Below are 16,788 nucleotides of genomic sequence, written 5' to 3'. Positions count from 1 at the left end.
GGTGAAGAAAGGTGCAAAATGGAGGATAAGAAGGTTGGACAAATAACTTGGTCAAGGCCCTTAGCATGCCGACATGTGTCCTCCACCACCACCACTAATTTTTTGTTTCTTTTTCCTTGCCAATTTGGTCCATAAATTCGGTCAAAGCTAGCTGCAATTGAGGGGATATTTTGCTCAAGTATTAATGAGCTCATGTGGTAAGAAAGTGGTGGTCAAGTGGTGCGTTCAATTGGTAACGCGCGGTACCCGTCGGTTCGCGCCGTTTTTCTTTAAAACACACGTACTAGGGTTTTTACTTCCTATTCACTAACCTTATATCATTGCTCCTAATCACATATTATTTCTCACCTAAAATTCACTTTTAATCACCAAATTTGATCCTTGCTCCATACCGAAAAATCTTCCTACGAAAAATCGCGAAAACCCTAATTTGCTCCAATCTTGAAACCCAAAAGTGAAACCCTACTTTCTAGGTTCATTTGCACTTATTGTGGAATGACTGGGTGGTAGGGCTTTAATAAATGAATAATTTCCAAATAAAAGAAAATTTTTAAGAAAAATATAAAGAATTTCACGGGTCCTCACACATTGGGTTTGCTATTTGGACAACGTGCTTGCATGTGTGTTCTTGGCCTCACGAGTGATTGCTCACCCCGTAGATTTGTTTTCCTTATCAGGAACGGGCATGGTGTACGACTTGAAGAAACTCTTGGAATGTACTTTTGTATTAGGGTCTCAATGTAATTGTTTACATATCTTGGCTGTTGTATGTTTTGGGAATCGATCTATCTTTTGAGAACCGATGTAAGGATTGGATGATTGATATATTTCAGAACTCGTGGTGTAAATTTAAATGTTATTTATGGAGGCGACTTATCTTCCTTACCTTGTCTTGTCATGATAGCTAGTATTATATTAAGTTTGAATGGGATTTGTACCGAGTCCTGGCGAGAGTTGGGCAAGCGTCCCGCGGATACCCTTTGGTTCGCCTTAGGGAGAAGTAGGGGCATCACAGAGGTGATTGAATTACTTGTATTTTTATCCGTTTAGCTGTGCACCTAAGTATGAATGTTTTGTGAAGTCGGATAGATGCAATATTTCTTGAGGCAGTTAATGTTATCTCTGAAGTTAATGTGAGTGAGTGAGTCCTGACGAGAGTTGGGTAGGTGGTCTGCTAACCCTTAGGGTACGCCTTAGGGGAAGGTCACAAGATGATTTATGAATTAAAATTGAGAGTTCATCTCTTTCTTGTTCCTTTGTGAATTCCTTTGATACAAAGTGAGTTGTGTCTCCTTTGTTTAAATTTGGCTTATCGATTCAAGACCGTTTTGAATTTTGGCGCCCTACTACCTTTCTAAACAATCTCGAGCTATCCTTGATTGGTTTAGAATCCATCTTTTGTATTCATAATTTGATCAAGATAGATCCTTCCGCTGCCAGATCGATTCGATTTCTTCTCAAGCGGTCCTTGGAGATCGAGTTCGCATCAAGAACCATCCTTCTTGGGCACAAGAATCATGGGTACAACACATAAATTTAATATTTCACCCACCCATACTTTCTTCAAGAGCACATCAACTTGTCTTTGTGGCTTTCTACTCTCTTTAGGACCCATCCTATAGGTGCTCCAGGAATCAAGTTAATTTGATGCTCAATCCCTCTAATAGATGGAAGTCCATCTAGAATCTCCTCAGGGAATACAACTTCAAATTCCTGTGAAAGAGATAAAACACTAGAAGGCAAACAATTATCAAGTTCATTAAGAGAAACCAACATCTCTTTGCACAAAAGTGTAAGGAGCGGTTGATTAAGAAACAAAGCTCGCTTAACATTTTGCCTTTTGCAATCAATGTTTGTTCTCTCTTTTTTCATCTCTTTGGCTGACTCAATAATAGTCTTTTTCCCCTCAATTTGCTTAGCCATTTTCTTTTTTCTTTCCCTCGCAGCTTTCTCTTTATTTTTCCTATCTTGTTCGACCTTACTCTCATTTTGCAAACTCACTTGATCTTCATACACTTGACTAGGAGTTAAAGGTACAAGAGTAATCTTTCTATTACAATGTATAAAAGAGTATTTATTACTATAACCATCAGAATGGACTTTTTTGTCAAAGTGCCACAGTCTCTCCAAAAGGATGTGACTTGCTTGCATTGGAACTACATCATATAGCACCTCATCTTGGTATCTTCCAATGTGAAAAGTAACAAGAACCTGTTTAGTAACGCGAACATCTCCACTATCATTGAGCTATTGAGACCTATAGAGTTTTGGATGCCTAACTGTTGGAAGAGACAACTTCTTAACCATCAAGACACTTGCAATGTTTGCATAACTTTGTCCATCAATAATCAAGCTACACACCTTGTCTTTAATGTGACAACATGTATAGAAGATATTTTCTCTTTGAACATCATCATCCTTCTTAACCCTTGTAGCCAATGCTTACCTTGCAACCAAGCCAACTGAACCATCAATTGGAGTCTCCTTTTGTGAATCATCATCATCTTCCTCAACTAAAGGTGACATGCCTTCATACTCGATTTCATCATCAGTCACAACTTTACCATTCTCAAGCATGAGCATAACTCGTTGGTTTGGACATTGTGAAGCTCTGTGGCCAAAACCTTGACATTTGAAGTTGACCTTTTCCATATGATTAGACTCTAAATAAACTCAAAAAATTGATGAAAAATGGAAAAAATAAAATAGACTCGAAATTGATTTAGTGGACCAAAGAATAAGAAATCCTTGGTTGGCTAGAGTGACTTTGTGGTTGCTTTTCTTATCCAAAATGGATCTGGAGTTTTCCCATGAAATTCAGGTGTTTCCCAAGGTAAACAAGATTTAGAAACCCCCTTGTTCAAATCCAAAAGGGATTAGAACAATAATTGGATGAAAGTGACTATTTTAGGAAATCTGATTCCAACTAGGATTAGTTTAGGAAACTGAATCCGGATTTGTTTCTTGAACCTTTTGCAGATCAAACAAGTTTCCCAAACTGATCAAGCATATTTCATGAAGATTTTCATGGATTACACAAGATAATTTTCTGGAATTTCGTTCAAAAAACAAGGAGCAAGCCACGAATTGTTGGAAACAAAAATAGGGTTTCTCAAGACCTTCAAGATTCAAATTTTTTTTGTTTCCAGAAATTTTATTATGTTTAAGATTGGGAAAATCCACTTTTTGTCCCTAAACTTTGAGACAGGGACACATTTCATCTCTAAACTTTTAGGCGCAACACATTTAGTACATGAATTAATAAGTTTTTGCCACATTTTGTATCAAGGTTAGTGAGGTTGATTTTCACTTTGTGGTTATGCAGGTTTCCACATGTCATCCACATCCCTTGCTAACTCGTGACTTCTTCATGTTTTCAACTTTCTTATGCTCGATCCAATCACTTTCCGTAGCCTACAACTTTCATCCTTTTGAATGTTTGGCTTAGTTCTATTGAAACACTTAAACCAACCATCAGTATGTTTCATCACTGGTTTGTTAATTATCAAAACTTACTGATTTAGGACCACAAGATCTTCAATTTTCAATACAACTCTTGTTATGGAAAACATATTCTTATTTGCAATACAAGTTCCTCAAGTTTCACTTATCTCACAAATTAAACTATAAATTTCTTAAACTTATCAATCGATTCCTTATTGCTCAAATACCTTTAACTTCACACAAATGATTCTTATATGTGTAATTGATTAGGTTCTTTATTACATTGGCAATAAGTAGGACTTCGAATTCTCAATCTTAAGAGGTAGGTAGATTAAACAACTTTAATTTATTATTGATAAAACTTAATCAACAAATTCATACTTATAGATTAAGATTGGTTTCTAGCAAAGCATCATAACCACCTAAGTATAGAGAATAGTCAAGTGGATGAATACACCTTTCCATACACAGGCACTATATTATTATTTATCAACTTTATCTCTCATTAATGTTAGAGTGTGGAATAAGTGCCAACTCTAAATTAATTAATAATTTTTTTGTTATCATACGTTAATATTAATGAGAGATAAATTTGATATTAAAGAGGATTGTTATATGGGGAGTGTAAAGCGTAAAGTTGATTCTTAAAGTGTAAAGCGGATAGTAAAGTTGATTCTTATTTATCAACTTTATCTCTCATTAAAAATTTTTTTGTTATCCCTTATTAATATTAAAGCGGATTGTTTTACTTTGACTCATTTGATTGTTATCCATAAATGAATAATTATATGATAAAAGATTGGTATATGGGGTCTATGGGGAGTCTTTCTATTTTTACTTCATTTCTTTCAATGATCTCCTTGATCAAATAATAGCTCCTTAATACATGTTTGGATCTTTGATAAGAACTGGATTCCTTTACTTGAGCAGTTGCTCCATTATTATCTCAATACAAAAGTATAGGATCTTTAATGGAGGGTACAACCCTAAGTTTAGCAACAAACTTCTTGATCCAAATGGCCTCTTTATCAGCCTCATAAGCTACAATTTATTCAATCTCAGTTGTATAATCTGCTATGGTTTCTTGCTTAGAACTCATCTAAGTCACAGTCGTACCATTGAGACTTGCTATCATCGTTATTAGATCGAAAACTAGTATCAGTATACCCTTGAATTACCAAGTCGAGCCCACCATAAATTAAGAATAAATTCTTAGTCCTTCTCAAGTATTTAAAGATATTTTTAATAGCTATCCAATAACTTTCACCTGAATTAGCTTGGTATCTACTCGTATCGCTTAGAACATAAGAGGCATCGGGTCTTACTGTGACAGTCCCACCTCACCCTAAGGTGAACCAAAGGGTTCAGCGGACCGCCTGCCCAGCTCTCACTAGGACTACGGAGTCAAATCACTCAAACCCTAGATAGGACGCGCGAGAACTCAACGAAAACGTACAATTGGAGACCACCCAGGGTTAAACAGAGCTTACCAAACCATATGGAAGTACGGGACGTCAATTAAACGCTTATACATAGATTTACATCGGAGTCTTGAACCAATGAACCAAAATACAAGCCAGAGTATTCACGTTATACAAAATACAATTAGGGTTTCAGTTACAGAAGAGCATAAACAAAAGAAGTCCTACAACTGGCTCAACTCTTTTCTTCCAAAAATCTTGGTTTCAAAACATGCAACCCTGTAAGGAAAAACAAAGGTAACAGAAAGGGGTGAGCTTGCGCTCAATGAAGTACCAGACATATAGCAGTAAAATCATGGCATTTCACATTTAACAAATCAGGTACACATGCCAGATGTAAAGTAAAGTAATTAGAACCAATGATTCAAATAGGAAGGATACAGGTGGCTCTCAGGAGCCAATTTTCCATTTGCTTCACCGAAACTTGATCGAAATAATAGTTGACACTCCGTCAACGCTAAAGGGGTAACAAATACCGTAGACTCCACTTTCTCCGATTCCTTCCACCTCACATACCCCTACCAGGCCTGAAATCCAATCAGTTCAGAAATGGTAATACTCGAGTATACCGGAATCAAGGGTCTTAGTACCCAAAGATCCCAAAACAGACTACCGTGGTTCGTTATCTAATCGACCAGGCCCTTGCCAGCCCGACTCGAGTAACTAGCCACAGGGGTTGAGCACAGAGGTCACAGAAAGGTCGTTGGATACAAGCTTCCAAACGACGTCAAAACAGATACATATACAGATACAAATACCAGATATAGATAGCAGATTCAAATACGCACTCAAAATTGGCATATGAACAGACAAGAGAACGAGTGTGATAAAGTACACCCTCGTCTCAAACAGAATAAACAGATAGTTCAGTCGTTCATATCACAGATTCCATGTACAGAAACCGAGTTAAACAACAACAAGTGAAGGGAGTGGTACACTCACCGGTTTCAGTACAGATACCTCAAAAGTTTTTGCCCAAAAGAGAGCTTTAATCACCAAGAAACCCTAAAATAACCAAGGTGAAACAATTATGGTTCCCACTTTCACGAATCTAGTACACGAAATGCATAAATAAGACTCAACTATAAGTCGTGTGCCTGATCAAATTAGCTACCAGTGCAAAGAAATAACAATGTAATTTTGGAGTAAAAGGTGGCGGTTGGTATCAAAGACATGAACAACCCTAAAACCCTTCGCTCAAGTCACAAGTAAATCCAACTAGCCTTCAAGTAAAATTTCGGCAGCATATCCCTTGTGTTTACCTATTTTCCAGCCATTAATGGCTTCATTATTTCCTCAAATCAGTCCCAACATCTCATACAAAAATAATCTCATTTTCAAAAGCCATTCACTAGGCTTAAAGTCATTCAAGTACAAAATTTATCTAGGAAAATGACCGGAAATGAAAGTCAAGCCTTAAAATATTCAAATAAGCACAAGAAGACTCGATTACAAGTCATAAACCAATTCCAAATACCACCAAAATAGGGCTCCATAAGAATATATAAGCACTAGAGTAAACCAGGGAAATCCGGAAATGGACTTAAGCTCTAAACCATAAAAACAGTTTTTGACATCATTTTGCGGTTTTGGCACCATTGGCACTATGATTATCGGATGGAGGTAAAAGATACACCGTTTCGAAGCTAAGATGTAGGGCTACAATGTTGAAGAAGGTTACTCTGTCCAGTTCCAAGTGTAACCAGGTCAAAATTTCAATATACTACACCAGAACCGCAAAAACAGATTCACAAACCGCATTCTGGTTCAAACATCATAAGTCAGGCTACCTAAGTCCAAATCAAGTGATTCCAAAGCCATATAAAAGTTAAGATACAAGGATACAATTCATCAGAAGACATCAACAACCAAATCAGAAGCATTCCCTATCAAATTAACCAATTACCAGAACTGATTACCAAGTTCGGGTAGAAACAGGGCAGCAGGGGTATTTCGGTCTTTTCACAAGCTACATTGCTCCAATTGACCTGAAATTTTGTAGGAATCTCTAAAATATCATTCCCTACAAATTTTATGTTTTAACCCAAGGCCAATTCGGCCGTTAACTATGAGGTACAGTGCCGGGCAGAATGTAAGAAAATGAAACCCTAGCTTTCCAAATTTCCTTCTAAAACAGAAATTTCCTGCAATTAACCACTTTTTCCACCTTCTAGCTTCCTGAAATATCATTTCCAATCATCATACATGACCACATAATAATAATCATATGAAAACAGAAAAATCACCAATAATTATAAAACTTCACCAATTCAACCAAAATCAAGATATAATCCATAAAATTACATCTTAAACTACCACAAATCATGAATTAAACATCATTAGATGGAGGAGAGGGGTTCCTTCACTACTCACCTTAGCAACACAAGAGAGGGAGTAACTAATCACCTTAGCATTCCAAACAACTCCACTAAACACCTCACAATCACTCACTTAAGGTTTTCTATGGAACAAAAGCAAGATTAAGTGGTTGATTTGGTAGATTTGAGCAAGATTGAAGCAAAAACTTGAAGAGTTCTCTTTCTTTCTTTCTTGGAGAGGGCCGGCTATGAGCTTGCAAATTTGAAGTGAATTTTGGTCAATTTTTGAGTTATTTTAGTAAAAGGGTAAAAGTATGAATAGTAGTCAAAAGTAACCACTAACCATATGGTGACACTTGTCACTATAATTAATGCATCTCTATCTCTTTGTTTCCTCTCACACCAATCCAAATAGCAACCTCTAATTATCTCATAACACCCAGTAATTTAAACCCAGTATCCAAAACTTAACCTAGTTGGCCGAATTTTTCCAAACTTACCACACTAGCGGGTCCCACATCCGATATACGCTCTTAATTTCTCAAAAACTAACTGATACTAGAAAAATCATTTAAAAACTATATTTACTAATAAAATTATGTTTTCAAAATTTTCAAATAAAGAAAATGTGAAAAAAATGTGCAATTCAAAGAAAATAAAACCTAAAAATTAAGAAAATTACGGGTCCTCACACTTACGCATAACATGGTATACATGATAGAATCTATTGTTGAAGCATCTAGTACTATATCCATGCATTTCCTCTCTTTTTCATTTTGAGGACACATAGCCTTCAAAAGGCTTTCACCATGACTCATAGGTAGAAAACCTTTCTTTGAATTTTTCATGCTAAACTTCGTTAGCATCTTATTTATGTACATCAATTGAGATAGGCCATGTAGCTTTCTAAATCTATATTTATAACATTTCATTCCTAGAATATAAGCTACTTCTCTCAAATCTTTCATTAAAGAGTTCTTGGATAGCCATATCTTAACAGATTGTAATACAGGTATGCTATTTCCCATTATCAATATGTCATTCATATAAAGTACTAGGAAACATATGAACTCCCACTAACCTTCTTGTACACAAGGTTCATCCTCACTTTTAATAAAACCAAAGTCTTTGATTGTCTCATCTGTCACGACCCCACCCCCCCTAAGGCGAAGCAGAGGGTTCGGCGGGCCGCCTGCCCGGCTCTCGCCGGGACTCAGTCGTTCACTACAGTCCTCAATTAAATACCAGATACAATCTCAAATATAAATCCAATATTCCAACATTTACATATCATAAACGAAGCGAAAACAATTCCAACTATACATAAAATGATTCCAAATCCAAACTGTACAACATAAAGTCCATCCATCACGCGCACAAGTACTACAAGCCTTCCTTCGCTTTGAGCCCTGTGGAGGGGAATAAAACATTTTGGGGTGAGCTAGAAGCTCAGCGAGTAACCAAGAAATTCAGTTATCAAATCAGTTTCACAATCGTTCATTTCAATAATGTCATGCTTCAACAATCAATGCACTTTCACTTCTCTCATGAGCCAGTGAAATCATGGTACTTAGACGTCCAACGCTCCAAACAATCATTTAGCATTGAACATTAACATTGAACATTGAACATTGAGCCCATTGGTGCTCTACGGGAACATTAAACGGTGGAGGAAACGTCGGAGTCTAGCACACGAATTCCAAGTACTCATTTGAGCCAAAACATGTCAAGAACTTATATGCCGGCACACAGGATATGCAATCAAAGAAACGATGCAAGAAACATTTTAAAGTAACGTTGCAAGTAGTTTAAGGTCACTCACCTCCACGGCTCATAATCCTCGTCCAATATAGCCAATTCCATCATTCAAGACCAAGCCTTTCACTTGAAACTTAAGGTAACCAACGCTATTAAAATCGGACAGCATTTCCCCTTAATTCCTTTATTTTCCAACCTACAATCAAACCCAATCACATAGCAATTAACCTCAATTGCTCAAAACCAGAAAACAGTTTTGACGTCCTTTTGCGGTAATGGCACCAAAGGCGCTACGAGTATCGGATGGAGGTCCAAGACCCACCGTTTCGAAGCTAAGAACCAGGGCTACAACAATGTAGAAGGTCACTCAGTCCAAATCCTAGCACAACTAGGTCAAATATGCAGAATACCAAACCAGAATCGTAATTGCAGGTTCCCAAATCACACAAAACTGTAATCAGTCCAATTCAGTCTATACAGGTCCAAATGCATTGATTCCAAAGGCATATGATAGCTAAGATATCAAGCTACATTTAATCAGAAGACACCAACAACAAAATCCAAACCAATTCCAGTCAAAACAGACGATTACAATCACAGTTCGCACATTCTGATCACCCAGAACAGCAACAGTAAAAACGACATAACTCACTCTACACTACTCCAAATGACCTGAAATTTTGTAGGCACTTCATACTCATCAATACCTACAACTTTCATGTTTTGAGAAAAGTCCAATTCGGCCTCTAAGCCTGAGGTACAAAACCGGACAGAAAAGGGGGTTGAAGAACCCTAACTTTTCACAATTCAATCCAAACCCAAAATTGATTGCAATTTCCTATCATATGCACCTACTAGAGCCATAGCCCCTTATTACCAACCATCAAAAACAACCACACCATCAAGATCATATGAAACCAGAAAATTCCTCAAAAAATAAAAAACTCAACCAAATCACTTCAAACCAAGAAATCAATCACATATACCATCACTCAAGCTACTTCTAAGCATAACATAAACATCATTAGGTGTAGTAGGGTGTTCAAGCATCACTTACCAAGAAATTAAGAAAGAGAGAGATGTTGGACACCTTAGCTCTTCAAACAAACTCCACCAAACTACTTACTAGCACTAGAAGAAAGGTTTTTATGGAGTAGAATCTATTCTAGGTGATTAGTTGTGGAAGATTGAGTGAAATGGAAACTAGAAAGTTGAAGAATTTCTTTCTTCTTTGCTCAAGGAAGAATCGGCCATGAAGGAGAAGAAAATGGTGATTTTTGAGCAATTTTTCAAGATATTTACTCAATTTGGTCAAAAGTCAAAAGTGTGAATAGTTGCCAACAAAGTCCAACCAATGGTTGTGTGACACATGTCACTCCATTAATGCAACTCTATCCTTTTGTCTCTCCAATAAAAATATCTTAACACTTTGTAAAATAATATCACTTAATACAAAATTCCAACAAGTGGTTAAAAATATAATGCATTTACCGCACTTGCGGGTCCCACGTCCAAAATACGCTTTTAATTTCTCAAAAACTAACCGATACTAGAAAAATCATTTGAAAACTATATTTGCTCATAAACTTGATCTGGGGAATTTTTCTAATCAAGAAAATGTAGAAAAGCGGGCAAGTAAATAAAATAAACCCTAGAAAATTAGAAAATTTCCAGGTTCTCAAACTCATTTTTTTTCGGGGCGTCACATCATCAAAATGGATGTTCCAACTTCTAGAGGCTTGCTTAAGTCCATATATAGAATTTTGTAGCTTGCATACTTTGTTTGCACCTTAAGATGTAAAAACTTCAGATTGTGTCATACACACTTCTTCTTGCAAATTCTCATTAAGAAATATATTTTTTACATCCATTTGTCATATCTCATTGTCAAAGCATGCAGCTAGTGCAAGCAAAATCCTAATGGATTCAAGCATTGTGGTTGATGAAAAAGTTTATTCAAAATCAATTCCTTTCCTTTGATTATAATCTTTTGCAATCAATTAAGTTTTATAGATGTTCCTTTACCATCCATGTCTGCCTTTTTTTTCAAGACCTATTTACATACTATAGGCTTTATAACTTAAACTACGATCCATACCTTATTGTCATACATTAAATCCATTTTAGATTTCATGGTTTCTAGCTATCTCCTAGACTTAGGGTATAATAACCCGCATTTTTAGTGATATTTGCAATAGTCACTATCTATTTGAAAGAATATAATTAATATAAGTCATGATTTTGTTTGTATTCATAAAGAAAATAAATGAAGGAAGTGTTTTTTTTAGGAGGTAATTAAAAGCACATAATGCTTTAGCTCATAACTTAACAAAACAGTGATTTAGAAACACAATGATCATAGAGGTATCCATTAGGAGCTCATTAGCTAACAAAAGTGCACATCCATTGACCTAAATCAAAAAACTTATAGTTCTAAACCAATTGACTTGGTAGTCTATGAGGCTTAGGAGCATTGGGATTTCCTTGCTCATAGAAGTTCTGTAGAAGAGAGATGGCCTCTGACGCCATTATTCCTCCTTGGCACTAGAAACCCTTCAAGACTGGTCTCTAGAACCAGAAGGTGTCTCAAAGCTACCAAAATGCAAATGACAATATAGATCCACTTCCCCCAAAATTTGTCATTTGCACAACCATAATACACTTGTTTTATACCAAGAATGGATAAGGCTGCAGCACACATTATACACGGTTCACATGTGACATAAAAGGTGCAGTTTGAAAACTTTTCAGCAACTTGAGCATTTGAAAGCCCAGTTTTCTGCCACTAGTCTAGTAGCACATCTATAACTTCCATCTTTGCATGCCTTGTAGTATTTCAGCTCTCAGTGGTTTGATTTCTTCCAGAGGCAATAACATTATTCCCTTCATCCACAATAATACAACCAACAGGCGCTTCAAGGCTATCTAAAGCAAGCTTTGCTTGGTCCAATCCAAACTTCATAAATATTATAGTATCTGGCATGGTCTCCATCTTTAGTCTTATTGTGACTGCATATACAACATAGTGGAGAGGTTGCACACTAGCCGAATCTCCGGATGACTAATCTGTACGTAGGTATTCTAAAACCAAATGCACCTAGCTTACAAGCTCCATCAGATGTCATCAAGATAGTCTTATCCTTGAGCTGTGCTTTTTGAGCAACAAATTCAAAGAGAGATGGCCCTTTTTGCTGTAAACTTTGATAAGTGTGCAGCCCAGAAGTGAAACTAGAGTAGTAGAAAAATGATCCCTTTCAGCTGCTACGAAGCTTTATCCACACGTACTAGTCGATTTGAAGTGCATCTATTGCTGCTCAAGAGATGTGTAGGAATAAAGCCAAGTGAAGACATATTTTACGAAAGTCTCTTTGCAATAAACTAAAGACATAAATAGTTTGCAACAATCTCTTCCCCGCATTAAGAGCTGACGGCAAGGCCTTCTTCAGTTTATTAAATAGTAAAATGTTTTAGAATAAGATAATTTTTAGTAAAATAAGTAAGGTTATTTTATGTTTAGGTTAATTTATGTTAATGTATCTTAGCCAAATGCTTTTATTAGGCACAATGAATTCGTTTACTTCTTTAAAAGAAAATGTAGCTAATTTTCTTTAGGGAAAGTTATAGACTATTGTTTCAAAAAAATGGCATGTGTGATTTTATTTAATCAAAATGAAGTACTTATTATAATTATGATTTTCTAGAAATAAAGAAGCACTTTTGTTGATCAACTAAAATGATTTTCTCAATAGTTACAAAAAAGATTTCTTAAAGAATTGTGGTTTAATCATTCTATAGAAACAATTTTCTTTCCTTAAATTAATGATATGTGATTTTCTAAATGTATACATATATCCAAATATTGGTTTATTGTACAGTGTATCTAGTTGTGTATATATATGTTTTTATTAAAATGAAAAGGAAGGGAGTACCTAGTAAGAGTGTTTCTCAAAGTAAGCTGAGCAACTTTCTTTCAAAAGTCTTTTGATTTAATTATTTATTTAAAGACAAAGTGTTTTGAATGTAAAGTAAATTTTACAAAGTAATCAATGTGCAAAAATATATTTTCAAAGTACAAATATGTTCGAAGTGTAATTGTTTTAAGAAAATAATCCATGTATTTTAAGCTAGTGAAAACTGTGAGAACCCGTAATTTGCATTTTCTCGGTTTCCGCATTTTTCATGGCTTGTTTTCTGCACTTTCTGTATCCGAAAAATTTTCTAGATAAATTTTATGTGTAAATATAGTTTTTAGATGATTTTTCTAGTATCGAATAGATTTTGAGAAATTAAGAGCGTATACCGGACGTGGGACCCACTAGTGCGAAAAGTTCGGAAAATTTCGGCCAACTAGATTAAGTTTTGGATACTGGAATTATTTTATCGGGTGTTAAGAGATAATTAGAGGATACCTAGATGGACTATCATTGGAGAGACAAAAGGATAGAGTTGCATTAAAAAGGGTGACAAGTGTCACCTTCCTATTCAACCTTGACTTGACCATTATTTCTTACCTTTACTAATACTCAATTTTGACCCAAAAAGCACCTAAATTTCTGCAAGCTTGGCCGACCCTCTCTCTCTCAAGAAAGAAAGAAAACTCTTCAAGTTTTAGCTCCAATCTTGCTTAAGTTGAACCATCCAACCATTTGATCTTGCAATTACTCCATAAAACCTCTTCACTTAGTGATTTTGAAGTGATTGGTGAAGTTGTTTGGAAAGTTAAGGTGACCAATAGCTCTCTCTCTCTTGTTCTTAAGGTAAGTTGTGAAGAACCACCCTCCTCCTTTAATTGATGCTTAAATCATGCTTAGTGGTAGTATAAGATGCAAATTTATGGATTAAATCTTGAGTTTTGGTTGAATTGGTGAAGTTTTATTATTTTTGGGGATTTTTCTGTTTTAATATAATCATGATTGTGTGGCTATGTATGATGATTGGAAATGGTCTATAATGACTTAAGGAGGTGGGAAAAGTGATTAATTGCAACCAATTTCTGTTTTGGAAGAAAATTGAAAAATCTAGGGTTCTTGAAGCTACATTCTGTCCGAAATTTTAGGTCATAGATATAGGCCGAATTGGCCTTAACTCAAAACATTAAAGTTGTAGGTAATGACATTTTAGAGGTGCCTACAAAATTTCAGGTCAATCGGAGTAGCGTAGAGTAAGAAAAGTCGAAATTACTATTGCTGTTCTGGTTCTACCCGAAATTGGGATTTGCGACTGTAATTGGTTGTTTTGGCTGGAATTGCTTCCGAATTGGTTGTTGAGTCCTTCTGATGAAATTTATCCCTGTTTCTTATCTTTCAACTGGTTTTTGAATTTCTGGATTTGGACTTGTAGAGCCTGAGTTATGATGTTTCCACTAGAATGTGTTTTGGTGAATCTGTTTTACGTTGTTGATGAAGTATCTTGCATTTTTAACCTGTTTACACTCAAAACTGGGTTGAGTGACCTTCTGTGATATTGTAGCCCTGTCTTTTAGATTCTAAATGGTGGGTCTTTCACCCTCATCCGATAATGGTAGTGCATTTGGTGTTATTACCGCAAAGTAAAGTCAAAACCTGTTTTTTTTTCAGGGCCAAAGTTAATTGCATGTCCGAAATTTCTGGTTTCCTTTAATGTTTGTATATGTTCATGGAACCCTATTGGGGTCATATTTGGCATTGGTTTATGACTCGTTATCGAGTCTCCTTGTACTTGTTTGCATGTTTTAAGGCTTGCTTTCATTTCGGTCATTTCCTAGCTAACTTTTGTACTTGTACTACTTTGAGCCTAGTGAACGGCTTTTGGGATATGAGATGACTTTTGTGTGAGATGTTGGGACTGATTTGAGGAAATAATGAAGCCATGATGGCTGGAAAGTTAGCAAATTTAGGGGAAGTGCTGCCCGATTTTCTAGGCCGTTTGGTTCCTTTAAGTTGGATTTGCCTTTTGGTAGAAATGAAGGGTTTTTGGGTTGTTGGACCTAGGTCTTCATGTTACCTTTTTGTTTCCAAAAATCATGTTTTGCACCCTTGCATTAGTAATTATTTGGCGAGGCATACGACTAGTAGTCGAGCCTCACATGTGCATTCTGTTTACTCGATTCTGGAAGTGAAACCTTCAATTGGTTTATTTTGATTATTTTAGGGTTTCTTGGCGATTAAGGCCAATCTGAAGTGAAAACTTTTGAAGTTGAGCCGGTGAGTGTTCCACTACCTGCTACCCGTTATGTGAAATATCTGAATATCTGAATACTTGATTTATGACTATTGAAGCCAAATACTGTTTTGATAAAATGGAGGCGAGGGTGTACTTTATCACACTCGTTCTCTGGTCTGTTCATATGCCAATTTTGAACGCGTATCTGAATCTGTTATCTGTATCTGTAATCTGTATCTGGATCTGTATCTTTTCTGACGTCGTTTGGAAGCTTGAGTCCAACGACCTTTCTGTGACCTATGAGCTCAAATCCTGTGGCTAAGTTATTCGAGTCGGGCCGGCAAGGGCCTGGACGATTAGATAACGAACCACGGTAGTCTGTTTTGGGATCTTTGGGTATTGAGACCCTTGATTCCGGGTATACTCGAGTATTACCATCTCTGTTCTGTTAAGGTGAGCGGGCCGGTAAAGGGGTGTTTGGTGAACGGGATTTGGTGTAAAGTGGGTCTACGGACGCGTTGGTTCTATATACGTTGACGGAGAGTCAACCGGCTTGGATCAAGTACTGCGCTGGAAAGCTGGATCCTGAGAGCCACCTGTATCCTTCCTATTTAAGTCCTTGTGTTTACCTGTCTTACTTTATAGCGGGCATATATATCTGATTTGTATAACGTGTAATGCCATGATTTTTCTGTTATATGTCTGGTACCTCATTGAGCGCAAGCTCACCCCTTTCTGTTCCTTTTTGTTTTCCTTACAGGAAAATAAATACTTTTGGACTGGATTTGATAATTGGTTGCCGAATTGAGCTAGTTGGACATATCTTTTGTATAGCTCATTGATTTAAACCCTAAATGTACTTTTAGATCCGTATCTCTGTTGGATTTGGCAAACCATACATGTATCCACTTTTGAACCACTTTGGTATGCCCTTTGGGTTGTATATGCTAAATTTTGAGATGTAAATATTTGCTTGACGTTTGGTTGGGTTTTGCCATGTCGGTTCCTATTCATAGCCGACTCCGATTTCGTTTTGTTTTTATTTTGGGATTTTGACTTGTCTATGTGCGTTGTATGGTCCGGAACGTATTCGGTCGCTCTAATCTGAACCGTTAGTCCTGGCGAGAGCTGGGCGGCAGTCCGCCGAACCCTTTGGTTCGCCTTAGGGTGAGGTGGGGCTGTCACAAAAACTTGATTTTTACTAGTTAAAGTATATGTATTTATTCAAAAATATATTTATGTAGTATGCAAAGATTTTCTTCTAGTATAAAAGTAGTAATTGTGTATTACGTATTATTGTTAGTCATGTGAAATTATAATGGGCTAAATGTGCTATAGTGTTTGGATAGCCAACTTGAACAAAGGGGTTTGGTGGGGAAAAAAAAAGAGAAAAGACAAGAATTTTGTGGAAATTGAGGAGGAATTTGGACAAGAAATTAGATGATATTCGTATAAGAATTGAACATCCTAGTGTCAGCTAGTGCAAGGAAGACAAGAAAGGGAAACCTAGTCCAAGAGGGATTTATGTCTTGAGAGTTGTCTATAAATGTACCTAAGGTTAAAAACTTGAGCCATTTCTTCTTAAAAAGTTTTCAAAAAAATGTGAGAAAAGGAGAGAGGAAGTGATGGCTGGACTTGAGAAGGCT

The 16,788-nt window shown here is 36.4% G+C and overlaps 1 pseudogene; it reads right to left on the bottom strand.

Annotated features, from left to right (window-relative positions):
• Window positions 1–11,434: 11,434 nt before the first annotated feature.
• On the bottom strand, window positions 11,435–11,993 carry LOC113740881 (tRNA-specific adenosine deaminase TAD2-like; annotated as a pseudogene).
• Window positions 11,994–16,788: the final 4,795 nt, after the last annotated feature.

Source organism: Coffea arabica, chromosome 4e (genome assembly GCF_036785885.1).
Source record: "Coffea arabica cultivar ET-39 chromosome 4e, Coffea Arabica ET-39 HiFi, whole genome shotgun sequence".
Taxonomy (NCBI): Eukaryota; Viridiplantae; Streptophyta; class Magnoliopsida; order Gentianales; family Rubiaceae; genus Coffea; species Coffea arabica.
This window is presented reverse-complemented; position numbering and strand designations above follow the sequence as displayed.